Source organism: Anolis carolinensis, chromosome 2, assembly GCF_035594765.1.
Source record: "Anolis carolinensis isolate JA03-04 chromosome 2, rAnoCar3.1.pri, whole genome shotgun sequence".
Lineage (NCBI taxonomy): Eukaryota > Metazoa > Chordata > Lepidosauria > Squamata > Dactyloidae > Anolis > Anolis carolinensis.
The window spans coordinates 75,675,049-75,693,846 of record NC_085842.1 but is presented as its reverse complement, the minus strand read 5'-3'; the positions used below and the strand labels follow the sequence as shown (position 1 = coordinate 75,693,846).

At 39.5% G+C, this 18,798-nt stretch overlaps 1 long non-coding RNA gene across 1 annotated transcript; it reads right to left on the bottom strand.

The window, feature by feature from the left end:
• Positions 1–1,774: 1,774 nt before the first annotated feature.
• LOC134297186 (uncharacterized) lies at positions 1,775–13,836 on the bottom strand. Its single transcript, XR_010003945.1, has 2 exons — positions 13,423–13,836; positions 1,775–2,059 (listed from the first exon to the last, which is right to left on the bottom strand). It is a non-coding gene; the product is annotated as an uncharacterized LOC134297186 (long non-coding RNA).
• Positions 13,837–18,798: the final 4,962 nt, after the last annotated feature.

The window sequence follows — 18,798 nt, the reverse complement described above, 5'->3', positions numbered from 1 at the left end:
AACCACTGACCAGTGTCCAACCTTTCATTTTTGACCAAGTTATCAGAGCATGTGGTAGCTTCCCAAGTCAAGGGGTTTCGAGATGAACTGGACTACTGCAACACTCTCTACGTGGGGTTGCCTCTGAAGATGGCCCAGAAGCTCCAACTAGTTCAATGGGTGGCAGCCAGATTAATAACTGGGGCGGCTTACAGGGAACGTACCATCCCCCTACTTAGCCAGCTCCACTGGCTGCCAATATGCTACCAAGCCCAATTCAAAGTGCTGGTTTTGACCTATAAAGCCCTAAATGGTTCTGGCCCAATCTACTTGTCCGAACGTATCTCCTCCTATAAGCCAGGAAGATCCCTAAGGTCATCTGGTGAGTCCCTGCTCTCGGTCCCGCCTGCCTCACAGGAGTGGCTGGTGGGAACGAGGGACAGGGCCTTCTCGGTGGTGGCTCCCCGGCTGTGGAACACCCTCCGCAAAGATATACGGCAAGCCCCAACCCTTTTGAGTTTTAGAAAAGCCTTAAAAACATGGCTATGTGCTCAGGCTTTTAACAAATAAACGAAAAAGACGACCCAGACTGATGTATGGATAAAGCACAAGGATACTGGATGAACGGATCTTAACCATATGTTGTCACGACCCGGCTGCAGGGCACCAATAACCATACACAGAGGCCAGAATCTATCTAATATCTTTATTGAAGGAGTATATAAAGTTAATAAAAACAAGTGTAGAAAATAGTCCAGAATTAGACCTTTCAGGAAAGGTCAAAATTAGTCCAAAGAAACAATGTCCAATATGAAATATTAAGGTCCAAAGTTGTAATCCAATAACCGAAACACTCACTTTGCCAGGCAAAGTGAGGGGAGATGACAAGGTCCTTTAGTCCAAGAACTTGAACGAGGCTAGGAAATAACTTGACTCTCGGAAAAACAAGGCTTGAATACAAGACAGCAAGGAACGAGGAACAAGAACAAGATCCGTGGTGTTTACTTGGCAAAATCCGGGAAACAAGGCAAGGCTGGGTCTTGGAAAGCAAGGCAAAATCCGTGGAAGAACAAGGCTGGAAAACGAAGGCTTGAATCAGGAACAAAGGCTTGGAAGCGGAGTAGCTGTCCACACACACTACTCCAGTTGCTGACGAAATTGACTCCGCAAGATCCCTCCGGGAGCAAGGAACCTAAATAGGCCTTGTTTTCCCCACCAGAGAACACTTCTCTGGGGAACCAGAAACGAAAGTCAATCTCTGTGTCCAGATGTATGACTCCCTAAAATTTCTCATGGGAACAGGCTTAATCATCTGAATGCTTTGCTGCTATTCTCAAACTCCTGCGATTAGCCTGTTGCACTCCTTTCTGCTGGAGAATGTAATTACGGCGCGAAAAAGGGGGAGAACTCGACTCCGGGCTTGTTTGGGAGATTTCTGGAAGACAAACCTCCTGCAGGTGCAAAGGCTCAATTTCTGGCTGAAATGGTTCCCTTTCTGGCTGAAATGGAGGAAAACCCAAGTTCTCCTCTTCGTCAGTCACAACAGCACTAGGAATGGGACTACAATGCCCATGAGTCATCACATATGTTTTATATTTTATACTGTATTGAACTGTTTGTAATAGATTTTATACGCTGTTTGTTTTTAATGATGTGTCGGAATTGAATTGTTGCCAATTGTACGCCGCCCTGAGTCCCTGCAGGTGAGAAGGTGGGATAGAATGTTGGAAATAAATAAATAAATAAAATTTTACCTTTATCTTTACAATTTACCTTGACCATATCACAACAGTGATGACCAGCAAGGCTTTGGTATTGTTCCAATTGTGAACAAACTATGAGAATCATGCCTCAGATGGTATAGTCATACTCTCCATGGTGAAGACGAGTCCATTCGTAAGATTGCTCTTGATTTAGGAGTGCCTGGCAAGAGTCCAAATGGACAACCAAATCAACGCTGGCTGGACACGTTGCACAATGATCTGAAAACTGCTGGCATACATCCTGGCCAGGTGCACAACCGGGTGAAATGGCACTAACAAACCATTAATGCAGACCTCGCCATCAAGCAGGACAAGCACTAAAGAAAAAGAAAGAAAAGAAGACACTGACCATACAATGCAGTGTAGATGAAACCTGAATCAGCTTTGTGACTGCTACACCATGCATGACACTGATTTGGGTTAACATGAGCCAAGGCTGCTTAACATGGCCTTGAACTGCATTAACCAAAATCATGGGTTGCTCCGAATTCTCCCACACTTTGGGCCAGGGAAAGCAATTGGGTTGCTATTTACATGGCAACCTAGGGATATGGTATGGCACTCACTGTCCCCCACCCATTCTCATTATTGCAGTAGCCAGCAGGCACAACACAGATGTTGTCCATTGCTCATTGCCTTGAGTGACATTGGCTAAAATGCAAAGATGATCAGAGAAGGAAAGGAGGAATTGACAATTTCTCCTCTCCCTCCTGGTCCTTTCCATATCACTTTGTGTCCACTCCAGCACCACTCCAGAAAACAAGTGATGGGCATGGGCCATGTTGTCCTGCTGACCGCCGCTACAGCAAGAACAAGAGGGGCATGGTAAGGATGGTTGTTCAGTGGTGCTAAACCAGGTTCTGTGACATTGGACCATCAGGACTTCTTCCCATCTCTACAGAGTCCATAGGGCTAGTAGTCAAAACCATCCCAGGGCTGGTCTGGTATTCGCCACTCTGGATCAACCCTGAGAAAGTGTGACTCACACAACATCACTCAGTGGGTTTCCATAGCTGAACAGGAATTCAGTTCCTGGTTTTTAGAATCATAGCTGAAACTACTACACTGAGGCGACTCTCAGATATGTTTGTAGAATCTCTCCATTAGTTCTTTACTAATCACTTCAGAAGAAAGTATGCCATATGAAAGATTGGCTCTTGTGTGACTGTTTTTTTTTTAATTAGAAAATCCAGTCATATGTTTGCTTTGAGGTGAACAAAATATTTAACAACAAAATCTGTTCTGTTCAGCAAAAGATATCAACATGACTCAGCACCAACAGATTGGTCTCCCATGTGCATTTTCACAGACTTCTCCAGTACATATTTACAGAGCTGATTTATAATTAGCTATCTAGTGGTGGACTTTTGAAAAAAAAACCCTCATTGATTAAAGGAAAGGGATGAACAAATCTTAGGAAAAGCAGAGATGGGTATCTCCAAGTTTACAAGAAGGGAGTGGAAATAACAACACAAACGATCTCATTGCATTTCAAACTGAAATTCAACTGCCTGGAGAATTCTAATCTTGATCTCTTCACACTTTTTCAAAATTATGTTTGCAAATTATTGCAAGGAGGGGTGGTGACTTATTTTGCTACTGTTTTGATTTGACATCCTTGACAGGCACTGGATTTCATGTGATAAAAACTGTTTCAGTATGACAGCTAATAGGTACTGAGTAGCAAGTGAAATAAAGTGTAGGCAAAATGATGCACATATAAGCCTATGAACAGCTAAAATGCATACTATTTTAAGAAAACATCCACCGAAAAAGTTCAGTCTTGACAAGAGTGTGTCATAGTGGAAAAAACCCTGCACATATGACAAAATGCATTTAAATATGCATAGATTTCTACGAGTGGACAAGGAAACATCAATGTCTTACAACCTGATATGCAACAAGAATAGGCAGAATACGAAGGAGGAAAAACAAAATAAAATTGAATCAGAGTGCATTTACACCAGGCATGGACAAACCTTTTTTGCCTTGGGGCTGCATTGTGGGCCCGGCTGGGAGGGTCAGGCTGGGAAAGAGAGTAGCCAGGCACACACTGGGTGGAATGGACCCAGGAGGGGGATGGCCTGGGAGAGGATGGGACCAGGAGGTGGTGGGTCATTCTCAGGCTGTCCTCCTGGCATAAGGACGGGGCTGCTATTGGGATGGAGGAGTATTGGGGAGGAGGATCAGGGCAGTTGCAAACATGTCTCATTTTCCTCCCGGCATAAGGATGGGGTGAGCAGCCTCATCCTTATCCCGGAAGAAAAACGAGACATGTTTGCACTGCCCCGATCCTTCTCCCCAATACTCCTCCCTCAACATTTGGGCTGTCCTCTTGGCATTATGCTGGGAGGGGAGTGAGGCAGACAATGTCCGGGAGAACCCCTGTGTGCTCTCAACAGCTGCATGCCTTCCTTAAGCCATCCTCCAAGCATAAGGACATGGCTGCTTACACCGTTCTTATGTCGGGAAGAGGGCAAGACATGTGGTAGCTGAGAGCACTCCAGAGAGTTCTCAGCTGCTGTGTGCTTTACTCCCCCATCCTTTCTGCATAAGGATGTGGTGGGCCATGGCAGCTTTATGCCAAGAGGACAGGGAAAATGAGGAGGACCTGAGGTAAGCACCCGGGCCTTAGTTTGCCCATGCCTGATCTATACTGTAGAATTAATGCAGTTTGACAATATTTTAACTGCTATGACTCAAAACTGTGGAATGCTGTGAGAAAATATTAAAGACCTTGTAAAACTACAATCTTATTTTTATTTTTATTAGTTTATTTCCTGCCTCTCCTTACAGCTTGAGGTAGGGCACAATATGGTTAAAACAGAGAGATGAAACACAACACTATTAACATAATATTACAAGATACCACAAGTCCAACATCAATAAAGTGGAAGTTAAAAATAACAAGTTAAAATTGACTGAGTAGACCTGCTGGAAGAGAAAGGTCTTTAAATGGTTCTTAACTTCTGACAGCTCATTTAGCTATTGGAGCTCTTATGGCAGGTTATTCCACATTCTTGGAGTGGCCAATGAAAAGGCCCTCTGGGCCAGTCGGGTTCTGGCAGAATGGAATAACTGCTTCCCAGAGGGTCTGTTTGGGGCAGATTGTATGGGAGAAGTCGATCCTGCAGGTAACCTGGGCCCAATCCATGTAGGGCTTTAAAGATCAAAATCAGCACCTTGTACTTTGCCCAGAAACGAATTGCCAGCCAGCGAATATTCTCACTCTTGGATGACCCTGTAACCAATCTGACTGTCCTAATTTGAACTTGCTGGACTTTTTGAACTTTGCACAAAGGTAGCCCAATGTAAAGTTCACTGAGGAAGTCCAACCTTGAGGCACTACCATCTTTAGTCCTCCAAACCTAGGAAGGAGCACAGCTGGCATATCAACCAAAGCTGGTAGTAAGTACTCCTGACCATCTCATCAACTTGGGCTGACATTTGGAGAGTTGAATCCAGGAGCACTCCCAAGCTGCAAACACAGTCTTTCAGAGCAAGTGTAACCCGATCCAGAACTGGTTGATGCACCAGCCCCAGATTAGGACCCTTCATGGCAAGCACCTCTGTTTTGTCTAGATTCAGTTTCAATTTGTCTTTCTTCATCCATACCCTTCAATTTTCATATCACACATATACCTATTCTGTTTAATCCTGATTTTATACTCCAAACTTTAGACTTGCTGATTCACACCCAGGTATTTTACCAGTAGGCTTACTTGATGAACCAGATGTGAAAAAGATGTGAAAAAGTGTCCCTCTCTCCTTCTTCCCTCTCCACATTCTCATCAGGCACATTCACCTTTGGTTGCAGTACATCCAAGTAATGGCCCCAAACCATCCACAGTTTCCAACCCTTTGAAAGGGGAGTAGGCTGAACACAATGAGACTAGACAGATCTCAAGGAATCAGTTTCTCAATCTATAGCTCCCTCTTTACCATAAAAGTAATTTGGGGTGAGGATCTGCTAAATAAACGTGTAAAAGAAGAGGCCATATCTTTGCACTAACTTCGGGGAATTCAGATATATAGCACATGCTTATTTATATACATACAGCGTTGCTTTAAAAAAGTTATCTTCATAAAATCTCTGTGCATAATATGTACAGTAGGCTCAAATAATAAATAAGCAATCAGTTCTAGGACTCTTCATGAAATACAATTTTTGTGTAATCTGAAACTTTATTTTTGTTACTTGGTCTTCCAGATGAAGCAAACCCTAGAGCAGGGGTCCCCAAACTTTTGAAGCAGAGGGCCGGTCCACAATCCTTCATACTGTTAAGAGACCGAATTATCATTTGAAAAAAAATACGAACAAATTCCTATGCACACTGCACATGTCTTATTTATAGTGCAATACAACAATAACAAAGAACAATACAATATTTAAAAATGAAAACAATTTTAACCAACATAAACCTATCAGAATTTCAATGGAAAGTGTGAGCCTGCTTCTGGCCAATGAGATAGTCAGGTTAATTTAGATTGTTGTTGTTGTTCTGTGCCTTCAAGTCATTTCAGACGAGCCTAAGCCTAAAATTAATTATTTATTTACTACCTTTATTTACTACATTTATATCCCACCCTTCTCACCCCGAAGGGGACTCAGAGAAGCTGTATGTACATACAATATATTATATTATTAACATAGCACAATATTAGCATTATATATTACTAGATTGAACTATACCACTATACTGTAATATTATATGTAATATATAACATATAATTAATATTATTATATGGTATTATTATTAGTATTATATTGTATAACATTATAATATTATTATCAAGATTATATGTATATACAATATATTATATTATTAAAACTGATATAAAAATATTATATTATAAAACTGAGGGCGGGGGCCAGGTAAATGACCTTGGAGGGCCGCATCCGGCCCCCGGGCCTTAGTTTGGGGACCCCTGCCCTAGAGGACCTAAAATACCTAGATAAGAGTTCTCTCTAGGTCTCCAGCACAATTCTAGGCCTCCAGCACAATTCTATGATCAATGTCCAGAAGAACCTTATCATAGACTAATCCCAGAGGTTTATAGAGAGCTTCTGTCTAGGAGTTTTCTAGAACCTTCAGCATGATTCTGTTATTCAGTTTGTTCGCATATAAATGAAATCGCGTTCAACAAGCTCATGTAATAAGCAGGTCTACTGTATTGTTAAGAATAATAATCTTTTGAAGAACTATTTGGTATTTGACTCAATAGTAATTTGATAAAATTAAAATAAATTCATTTTGAACAAAAATGTATTTGGAGATTTCTATTGGCTGAATTGTTGCTAGGAAACAAATTCTTAGCAGCTGAAATCTATTAGTATTGGTCTTTTTCTTCTTCTTCTCGGTCTCAGGTTAAATAGCAAATTTGTTGAAATGAAATGACCCTCTGAACACTTTACTCCTAATGGAACTATTTATCTACCCTCTACTAATTACTAGCTGACTATTGCTGCCGTATATTAAATAAACAGTGGTAAGGGAAGATATCTATTTCTCTCATGAAAAAATGGAACACCAGAAAAATGCCTACATTAAAATCTTTTCTAAAGTTGCAATCTGAAACACACTTTGTACAGAGTGATCTTCATGCAGCACAGCGGGACTAATAGCTAGGATGGATGGCCCAAGATTATGCTAAATTTTGGAATCTAAAAACATGAGATCAAAGTCAAGGAATGCCAAGGAATGGGAGGTATTGCTTTTCTCAGGATGAGGACAAGTCTTGCTTTGCAAGTGGAAACTGCTGTTATTGCTTGTAACAACAGCTAAAATAACCCTTTCTGCCATACCAGGGGCCAGGCTGTGGCGCAGGCTGTTGAGCAGCCTGCTGCAATAAATCACTCTGACCATGAGGTCATGAGTTTGAGGCCAGCCCATGGCGGGGTGAGCACCCGTCAATTAAAAATAAAAAATAGCCCCTGCTTGTTGCTGACCTAGCAACCCAAAAGATAGTTGTATCTATCAAGTAGGAAATAAGGTACCACTTATAAAAGTGGGGAGGCAAGTTTAACTAATTTACGACTTGGAATGAGGAAGTGCCGTCAGAGTGGATGATGAAGCAGCTGCTCCCCCCTGTGGCCAGAATCGAACATCCCCTCTGTTTGATGTGTTTGTGGGCATTGAATGTTTGCCCTATGTGTGTATAATGTGATCTGCCCTGAGTCCCCTTTGGGGTGAGAAGGGCAGAATATAAATACTGTAAATAAATAAATAAATAAATACCACTTTTACAAAGGGAGGGACAACCTCATCACACATCTGCTGCCATTACTGTTTCATTAACTTTCATCTGTGCCTGTGCTTTGAGACGTGAATTTTGGCTATGGTGCCACATACAATTGGCCCTCCATATTTGTAGGTTTCACTTCTGCAGATTTGATTATTTAGGGATTTGATTAATATGTTCTTCCTAAGACTCTATGCTATTGTCAGTTTCCATCATAGAGTTGTGCTGGAGGACACAGAGGTTCCCAGTGAGAACAGTTCTCCAGTAGGTTCTCCAACAAAATTCTATGACCAATTTCCAGCAGAGGTTAGCATAGAGCTGTACTAGAAGACCCAGAGATTCCTATAAAAATATTATCTTAGATAAAATATATTGGATTTTTTATTTGCGGTTTTCCCCCATCCAGCACAATCATGATTCTGTGATGTTTAAACTGCTCAATTCACCCTGTCTTGTCTGGATTAAGGGTCAGTTTGTTGACTTTTATCCAGTCTTTTATTGGTGAAAGGTGGCATTTTGGAACCAAAACAACTTCATTGAATTTTTTAAAAAGTCAGAGTTGTGTTTTATTAGCATTTTGATGGCACTAAAAGCCAATTCCTCCCAAACACCTCCAGTGTTTTCTGTTGGTCTTGGGGGTTCTGTGTGGGAAGTTTGGTCCAATTCTATCGTTGGTGGGGTTCAAAGAGTTCTTTGATTGTAGGTAAACTATAAATTCCAGCAACAAAATTTCCAAATGTCAAGGTCTGTTTTCCCCAAACTCCACCAGTGTTCACATTTGGGCATATTGAGTATTTGTAGCAAGTTTGGTCCAGACCCATCATTGTTTGAGTCCACAGTGCTCTCTCAATGTAGGTGAACTACAACTCCAAAACTCAAGCTCAGTGCCTACCAAACCCTTCCAGTATTTTCTGTTGGTCATGGGAGTTCTGTGTGCCAAGTTTGGTTCAATTCCATCATTGGTGGAATTCAGAATGCTCTTTGATTGTAGGTTAATTCTAAATCCCAACAACTACAATTCCCAAATGACAAAATCAAACCCCACCCTAACCCCACCTGTATTCAAATTTGCACATATTGGGTATTCATGCCAAATTTGGTCCAGTGAATGAAAATATATCCTGCATATCAGATATTACGATTCATAACAGTAGCAAAATTACAGTTACAAAGTAGCATCGAAAATAATTTTATGGTTGGGGATCACCACAACATGAGGAACTGTATTAAGGGCTCAATGCATTAGAAAGGTTGAGAACCACTGTGCTAGAGCTTTTGGAAAAAGAATACTCTTCATTGCTAAAAGTTCTAATTTAAACCATTAAGAGAAAACATTTTCATGCTGAAAAAAGATGTAATCCATATGTATTTTATTGCATTCACACCCACACAGGAGTATCCAACCGCAGCTATTCACTGTGCGTGTTGAATGTACACACAGAAAATACATTCTGATCATCTAGGAAGTAGGTTGTGACATACAACAAGGAAGCAATGGATTTGAACTAAGGGTGCCCCTTCCATAAACAGAATAGCTCCACATGAAAGGACCCTTTGTCCAATTGCGGAGGATTCTCCAGATCACAGCTTGTCTTATTTACCTTTTCCTTCTGTGAAGCATTTTCAGAGTTGTGCACCTGTGTGTTATCACAGTAAATAGTACTGGACATGGAGGTCTGCTTCCACCAACTTCATTATTTGCATCATCCCGACTGTGATACATTGTTATCATGTGCAAGGCAAGATGCATGATTTCAGCTTTCAATAAATGCCATTGGATTCAAACACAATCACAAGTATTTCAGGGTTTTCCTTGAATACATACACTGATAACATGCCAGGATTGGAGGCAGTTGTTCGGGGGGGGGGGGGGAGAATGCCTTATCACTGCAATTTCCCCAAGAGCAACTCCACTGATAATACATACAAAGAAGGCACTGCCTTTTTCAGTTGACTGACTGCTTGATGCTTTGCACCACGCAATGTTCCTTGTAATTCACGGTGCATCTGGGAGCCACACTCACACCCTATTGTAACATAACACTTCCCGTTGTGTGATAGGAATGTTTCTGCTTTTTCTCATTAACATCATCAGAGGACATTAAAAAACTCGTTAACATCATCACAAGAAAAAAAAATCACAAGACAGGACTGAAAGCTGTGTATTTTGGTCAGCTTCCAACCTACAGCAGCTGCAGTGGGTGATTACTTTCATGTGGTGTCAGTTGCATTTTTTTATCCATATAGTTTGTTTGGTGTGGATTGGTTTAGTTTGTTGCATACCGTTTGTTTTCCTTCTCAAGATATTTTCCCTTGTTGCTAAAACAGCTGCAGATGCAAACTGCTCAATTTTAAACAGTCCTAAGCATGATAACTTAATGGGTACCACTTTCTATACCTGTACCTGGGAATTGTTTCAACAACAACAGTATATGATCTGGCTAACCACTATACTATGGTTCCCTAATGAATACACTCATAGCATACATGAGAAGAAGTATGCTTTCCAATTAATGGTGTGGCATGAACTCCTCTTATTCAAGACACCCAATTCCTTCAGCATCTCTCACAATTTTTTCCTTCTCGCCATCTTCAACACATTTTGTACTCACTGACCATGCCTGGTTTTCATTAAGCTGTTTTGGAGGCTATTTTGTTCCTTCCTTTAGTCATTGTATATATGCTAATTCATTGAAATTGAAAATTATGTTTATGCCTACAAAATATCCATCTTTGGGAATGAAAGCAGCCACACTACAAGGCTAGCCTGGGTAACAGAATTGATGGAAATTATTATCATTACTACCTGAGCATGCAGGGGTAAAGCCAAGTTTAGAAGTATTCAAGATGGGCCAACATCTAGTACGTTTAGCACTTCCTGGCCCCAGATGAAAGAAGTGATTGGATTCCATTTACTTTGGAATTTATTTTGGTCATAGACTATATTAAAAGTCCACCTAGATTCTGATTAATTTAGTGCTCAGTCAATGTGCTCAGGAGGGGACATATGCACACTCTCATTTAGGATTCAAGAAATGGCAGCTTAGGGAGTGATTATTTTAGCTATGTGCAGTCATTGCTCTGATCTGTTTGACAGTTCCACTTCTCTAAGGACCTATTTGTGGTAAGAGATGGCAATAAACCACTTATTCCAGAACACTGCTATTCAGTCCCCAGGGTCTCCTGTAAGTTGAATGATACCTACAGCACACATATATAGGACACATTTGCCTGACACTTCAATTTAACCATTTACAAGAATGGATCTCTTTGCAAATTACATTGTCCCTACTTCCCTAGACATAATTCATACTGCTAGTGAAAACCCCGAATCCTCCACAACATCACTGTCCTATTACAATGATTTCACATGTCTCTGCAGGGTTCTGTTTACACAAAAATGATCTTAACTGTTAGTTTGCTGTACACTACATTATGTCAACCCACCTTCCTAACTACATCCACAATTCCCTATATCCACTGCCAGCACAGTTTTTTGTTTTTTTTTGGGCTGGGAAAGACCAATTACTAGTGCCACTTCTTTCCTAGGGCATGGGGAAAACTTTTGGTATGTGTGGCATTCGAAAAGTGAAAAGTGTTATTTTAATGGATAATTGACTCTATAATGCCTTTCCTTGAAAATTTCAATTTTTCTCTGTCCGTATGAATTTTCTTTTGCATGAATTCCTTGCTCTGGTTTTAAGCATTTTAAGTACACTCTAAATTTACCTCAAGCTGGCTTTGTTGTTGTTGTTAACTGGCGTCAAGTTGACTTCGACTTATGGTGACTCTATTAATGAAAGAACTTCAAACCAACCTATCAGTCACAGCCCTGCTTAGGTCTTGCAGACTCAGGGATTTCTTGATTGAGTCTATCAATCTGCAGTTTAGTGTTCCTCTTTTCTTACTGCTGTCTATGCTATCAATCATTATTGTATTTTCTACTGAGACACATTTTCTCATGATACATCTAAGGTACATTGTTGTTGTTGTTGTTGTTGTTGTTGTTGTTGTTAACTTTATTTTATACCCTGCCTTTCTCCCTGAAGAGACTCAAGACAGCTAACAACCAGACTTTCATCAATTTAAAACAAAGCAAATACATTTTAAAAAAAAAATTAAACAGTGTGTTCGGTTAAAATATGTTTAAAATGAAATACAAACAATTAAAATGCATGTAAAGCACACAGACAAGTTCCCCCCACCAAAAAAATCCCACCCACATGTCCATGATCTTTCTCCAAATGAAGTCGAACATGACCCCCTCCCCAATAAAAGATAGTAACTTATAGTTTTGCTAAGGACAAGGACATCAGGCTGGATAATAAGGGTTAAGTCTTGGTCAGTTTGCAAAGACAACAACAACAAGTAATGCTAGATAGTGTGTACATTTTAATTAAGGCTTTATGTCCTATATTTTATATATTTATAGCAGAAGGTAACTGAAATATTTTACTGGAGTTAACTGCAATTTACTAAAACCTTGGCACAAAGGGTGTTTGACCTCTTAGCCTGAGGCAAGAGCTAACTACTTTCCTAATCCTTTCCTACACCAGTCAATGACTCACAAACAAGAGGACTCCCTTTTGTTTAGAGTTGAGACATATCTAGGCTAAAGGTTATCAAAGGAAAAAAGCCAATTTTAAACAACATGCTTTACAATCTTGCCCTTATTTTCTCAAAATTTGAAGTGTATTCTTCTGCTTATCTTTCTGCCTCTCTGTATCACCTTTGACACACATTTTTCTGTTCCTTTAGACTAGACTCTACTGCCCATTTTTGCTCCCTTTCCCTTGCTATTCATTTCCCCTTTTATGAACTTTTATGAACTTTTAGGTGTCAGAGACCCCCTTCCCCCTCCTCCTTGCATGCTCCCCATTTCCCTTGCGTTGTTCCAAGTCTCAAGGTATCCCCAGTCAGCCCATTTGCCTGCCTGGGCTGGTGGGGAAAATTCTGGGATGCCTTCTTAAACCTTATGAATACACGGAGGGGGATAGAATCCCCTCCAAACGGTCATAAAGAAGATTCTGTTTGTCTACCTAAACCCATAAGGGATGCTGGACTCCGTATAAGTCTCCCCACGTATGGGCCCCTGCTGTATCTGCTATTATTTATTATTATCATTAGTTATTATTTTGTCATTATTTACCTTTATTCTCTGTATAATATCCTTCTCCTTATAAATGGAGCTTGGTAACCTTAACCTGAACTCTGGCCAGCACACCATCCTGCCCAGGCAACATCAGGATGACTTAGGGCTATGTATGACAAACATGGATTATTAGAAACCACCATCTGCAAAGAAACAATGGATTTTTCCCCCTTCCTGGACCTTGGATGCCAGACCATCTAGGAAGAAAGGAACCTTTTGGACATTTAAATCACTCATAAAAGACTCATCTTCCTGGAAAGGAGAGGCAAGGCTTGACAAAGCTACCTTTTCCTCGGACTTTGAGTCACACATAATCCCATCACCGATCCTATGGACAAACCAGCAGGGGCCAGACTCCCATTCATGAATCTGGACATATCAGTCAATGAAACCATAAGCCAGGTCCAGTTGGAATGCCACAGGCGGTCACTGGGCTGTTTGGACAAAAGATCATTGTTGAGTCACCTACAATCTTGTCATTTCCACATGTGTACTCTTTGTCTCTCCTGTTGCCACACCTCCATCTCCCCTATTGGCCAGCGAGGGAGTGAGGTCACAGATGAGGCTCATGCTCTCATTGGAGGAGGCTCCTAGTGGCTCCCCGTCCACTCTGACATCAGAGACAATCAGCGCAGAGCTGGCCGATGGGCAGGAGGCGGGAAATTCAAAACTAGAAATGTATAAAAAGTGCTGTTTTCACTGTAAATGTATGCCGGTTTATTTCTGCATCATATTGCGACCGTCATCCTGTGCCAGCTGGACAGAATAAAGGCCTTGGTGCTCTCTGCTTCACAGAACTTGGGTGAGATAATCTTTTTGCGCAGGGAAATTCTAATTTGCTTCTCAAAAGGCACACCAGGTGTTGCGCAACTCTCCTTGCAGGATTCGGTGCGGGTCTCTTTCGCGAGAAGAGACCCTAAATTTTGAATTCTAGTTCACAAATGCCTGCTGACAGTAATTCTGAGTTCAGCTATCATGACTTCTATGAAGAGTTTAATCTGATTTTTGTAGGACCCATTTATTGGTCTTCTTAGTAATTTATAGTACTACTCACATAACTTTTCTCTAAAACCACATTTCAAATAGGTTGATTTCCCCCCTATTTCCAACATAATAATAATAATTAAAAAACTATATCCTCAAAGGGAATCAGGGCAATGAAATCACACTTAAATTGAAATTGCAGTGACATACGCTCAATGTTAATTGTGTTGCAGGTTTTTCATGCAAATTTTCAATTTTATTTTATGCCACCCTTTTCTTATATTTTCTGGGAATGCAATTATGCTTGTTTAGTTCATTATCATCCTTTTTGAAATGAATTTAAAATTATTGCTTTCTTTTGAAACACATTTTGCAAATTTAGATTATTTGCATAACAGGAGATTCCCAATCCATATCCACATCTGCTTTTATATTCTTCCTATTCCTTGTATCTGTTTGCTAAATACATAACTGCATTCATCTGGGTTTTCTTGTATGATCCATGATTGGCAACATCCCTTTTTATATATCATTTGGTACTCCAAGTATAATTTAACAATGTGGCTTCTTGTAAAAAAAAATTGCATGTATGCAACCAGCCTATCCAATCAACAATCAATACTTGTCATAGATATTAGCTAGAACATTTCTGTCAGTTTCTAGTGTGTTTGCTTGTCTTCCAAATAATTGTAACTGGTTGATTGGTCAGTTAATGACTGTAGAGTAAGAATTTTAAATGGAATAGCAATGTACCTACAGCTGCAAATGCTACCTCAATTTTCTGTGTGGCTTGTTATTTTGGTGTGGATTTAATAGATTCTCCTTTGCTAATTTTTGAAGTTACCCTTATTAAATCTTCCCTTTATCCAAGCTGTACTTAATTTTTTGATCAATTTTTTGGTCAATTTTTCTGTCTATAATGAAATGGCTAATGCCATTTAAAGGCATGATGAACATTCCTCAATGCATTTGTTGAGTATCTCACCTCCACTCCCCAGTTCTTTCGTATAGCAGGGAATCAAAGTAGGATCTATAATACAGTTCCATTTCGGCATTTGGTCACTTGGACAGAGCTTTTTTACCATGACTGGACCTTCAGCTTTGGTCCATCCCACTCAGTAGTGACTGTACTGCAAGTGGTGATTCCAGGGTTCATGACAAGAATCTTTTAAAGCCCTAAATTGCAGTGCCAAGGATTGAACGAGAAAGTTATGCATGGTCTACCCAGTGGTTCTCTCCCCTAAATGTCTATATCTTAAAGAGACTTCAGGATGGATCAAACATTCTTTTGTCCAAGGCGGACAATAAGTGTTCCCTTCCTTTGCATAGCAAACAAGCCTTGCCACATTATCTTGGCATGGTGCAAAAATTAAACAAATTATGGATCTTATAACTACCTATTCAAGCAAAATTTGTGGGTATTGTATATTTTCAGGTTGTTTCTGACTTATGAAGATCCTAAGCCGTACCCATTATAATGTTCTTTGAGGCTTAGAGCATGTGACCTGCTCAAGGTTTCTCCATGGATTTTCAAGACTGAGGCCTCAATTACATTCCAAGTGGTTTTCTTTCAAGTGGGAATACAAATTTTATATAGATTGGTTGTATCAACATGCCATAGTTATGATTACTGCATTCCATTAACATAAGGAATTCTAATTCTTTAAGGAAACTTTTATGTTGAAATCATCTGTACTGTTGCAGTCAAGTGTATTGTAATCATGCTGAAATTTTCCCAAAGAATCAGTGAATGCAATATTGAGCTTAACTAAGTTTATTTCAATTGCACCAATTTTTCTACTAAGTGAAAAATCTCTGACATCTGATATATATTATACAAGACCCAACATGGCACAGTGGTTTGAGTCTTGGACTATGATTCTGGAAACCAGGGTTTGATTCTCTGCTCAGTCATGGAAATCCACCAGGTCAAACACTCTCAGACCCAGAAAACCCCATGATAGGCTTAACTTAGGTTGGGAACAACTTGAATGCACACCACAACAATATTATGATAGAGATTCTATAGGATAGCTTCACCCCCAAATGGAAAATGTCATTAGAATTGTTACTGAATATATTAGGGAGGGGAAAAACTTTGTATCTACAGTAAGTGCCTTTCTTTGGGATGAAAGAAAATCTAAAAAAAAATTAAACTAAATAATTCTAAGATTCTTTCTTGATACCTTGAACCCCATATTTTATGCAGGTTGCAAAATGACATCTGATTAGCTATGTGATATATAGAAATCAAAAGAAGCCAATCATATTTCATGAATGGAAGAGCAGAAGAGGTTGATCTTGAACAAGGACTAGAAAAGGAAATGCCATCAAACTGTATTCAGAAGCAATATGCTAAGTCAACATTACAGCTATTGAATAGTGCTGAGAATAGATGCTAAATGCAATCATTCCCTCCTTGAAAACAACAGGGAATGTGAATCTCTGTTGTGCAGAGAATATTATCAGCATTTGCAACATCATAACCTCTTCTCCTTTGGGAGGTGACACATTTTATAATTCCTAACACACACACACACACACACACACACACACAGCAAATCATAATTGCAAATGTTGATCCAGAGATTAACAGTTCATTTCCAGCACTGTTTACAAATATTTAGTGCTCATTTAGATGAAAGGCTATGTATCCCCCCGCTCTCTCCAAAGCATAATATTGAATTCAGAAATGAAAACTAATATTTTACATCTGTCTTTGTTTAAATTTGTTTTTACCAAGTTCAATGTAAATTTTAATCGTTCTTTTAGCTCAACGTTTTAGAAATATATGAGAAGGAGATGTTTAACAATGCTGAACCATACGGATAACTGAAGTCACTAATTTCCATCTCTTCATTGCAGAATAATCTTTAAATTGCTATTACATAGAGGTGATCAGTGAATTAGTTTTCCATGTGTTTCTGAGTTGTAGTGGCTTATGGGCCAAGTGTGGGATAAGCTCCACTTGCTTGCATAAGGGCCAGTGATGTGTAGTAATTTTTAACCTGCATTGGGTAAGGACTAGCTATAATTCAGTGGCTGCATTCAGTGGGTGCCTGTAATTAACACAGAGTTTGTAAAGTTGTTGTTTTTTTGTGTCCTGTCAATAAGCTGCTGCCCATAATACATTATCATGGCCAGTACCCTGTTGACAAACTGTATTAAATTATTATTATGGCCAGCAGCCTCTTGGCAGGACACAAAAACACATCTTCTGACTTTTGAACGAGTTACAAGTAAAGTCAGATGACCAAGATAATTTTTCTGCATCTATTTCTTTGAATATTTCATAACAGTACCTGTACACACTGCCATAAAAAATCAACATCTTTCCATTTAAACTCTAATTAGGAACAAAGATTTCCCCAGCTTTTATCTTCCATACCCATGGATCTAATATCCAGTTTCAGGGACAGAGTGGAAACTGAGATTTAGAAAAAAAAAAGTGTGCAAAAATACTTGATTTCCTCTGCAGCATCACTTTTTCTGTTTATGTGTATATCACATCTGTGATGGCTTAGAGTTCTAAATAAACCATGTGTGTCCTATTTGCTGATCTTCTGTATCATTTGTTTTATGCCTTCATGTTGTTTCAAATATATTCCTTTCGCTCAGCATTTTAGAAATATACAAGGAGGAGATGTTTAACAACCTCTAAGGCTATTAAACCTCTAAGGTTGATATATATTTGGTTAAGGTGTTGTTTGGCTAATGGTCACTTGAAGGCAAATAGAACTTTCCATATAACCAGGTTTCAGAAGTACAAGCTGCTTCAAGCAGATGCTGCAAAGCAAAGGAAACAACAGGTTTTCGGCTAGAAAGTCAAACAAGAAGAGTTGAGTCAGGAGTTGCAAAATGTTGTGAGATAGGTTATGAGTGGGGAAGCCTATTACTTTGTGTTCTCCAGTTGTTGATGTACTCAAGATAGCAGCATGCCTTATTACTGAATTTGCTAAAGCACTTTGTAACCTTTCAGGATGAAAGGTGTAATTTAACTGAAAGCAAAATCTTTTTATTGCTGCTTTATTATCGTAATCATGAATGTAATGATATGTGCTTTGTGCTTAAAGAGGCACTCTGCTAGAAAAATAGCGGTTTTTAGAAAAGAGCAGTTGTGATATATATTTGGTGCACTCCAAAGAATGATTTTATTGTTCAACAATGGCTATATTTAAAAATCACCAATTTCTTTCTCCCACCAAAGAATAATGACTAAGGAGTTGGAAAGGTCATCCACATTGTGGCTAAGGCTCCATTTACACTGCCATATAATGAAGTGTAAACTCACATAATGAAGTTCTATGCAATTAAACTGCATTATGAAACTGCAGTATATGGTCAGTGTAGATGGGCTTAAGAGTGATACAACCAAAACCATTTGAGGGGTCCATATGCAAGTGATTCTCAATTTACAGTAGACTGTGTTCCTTAACTTGTGATGTAAATCTAGATTGATGAAATTAGGAAACTTTCAAAACTAAGGACAATACATTTAACAGATGTAGGGAGACCACAAGAATACATTCCAATGAAGCTGACATCGCTACAAAGCTATTGACTTTAAAGGGGCTCAAAGCAGAAAAAAATCAGAGCTAGAGAAATACGATGATGTTCCTCAAAGAAGAGACAGCAATAATAATAATAATAATAATAATAATAATAATAATAATAATA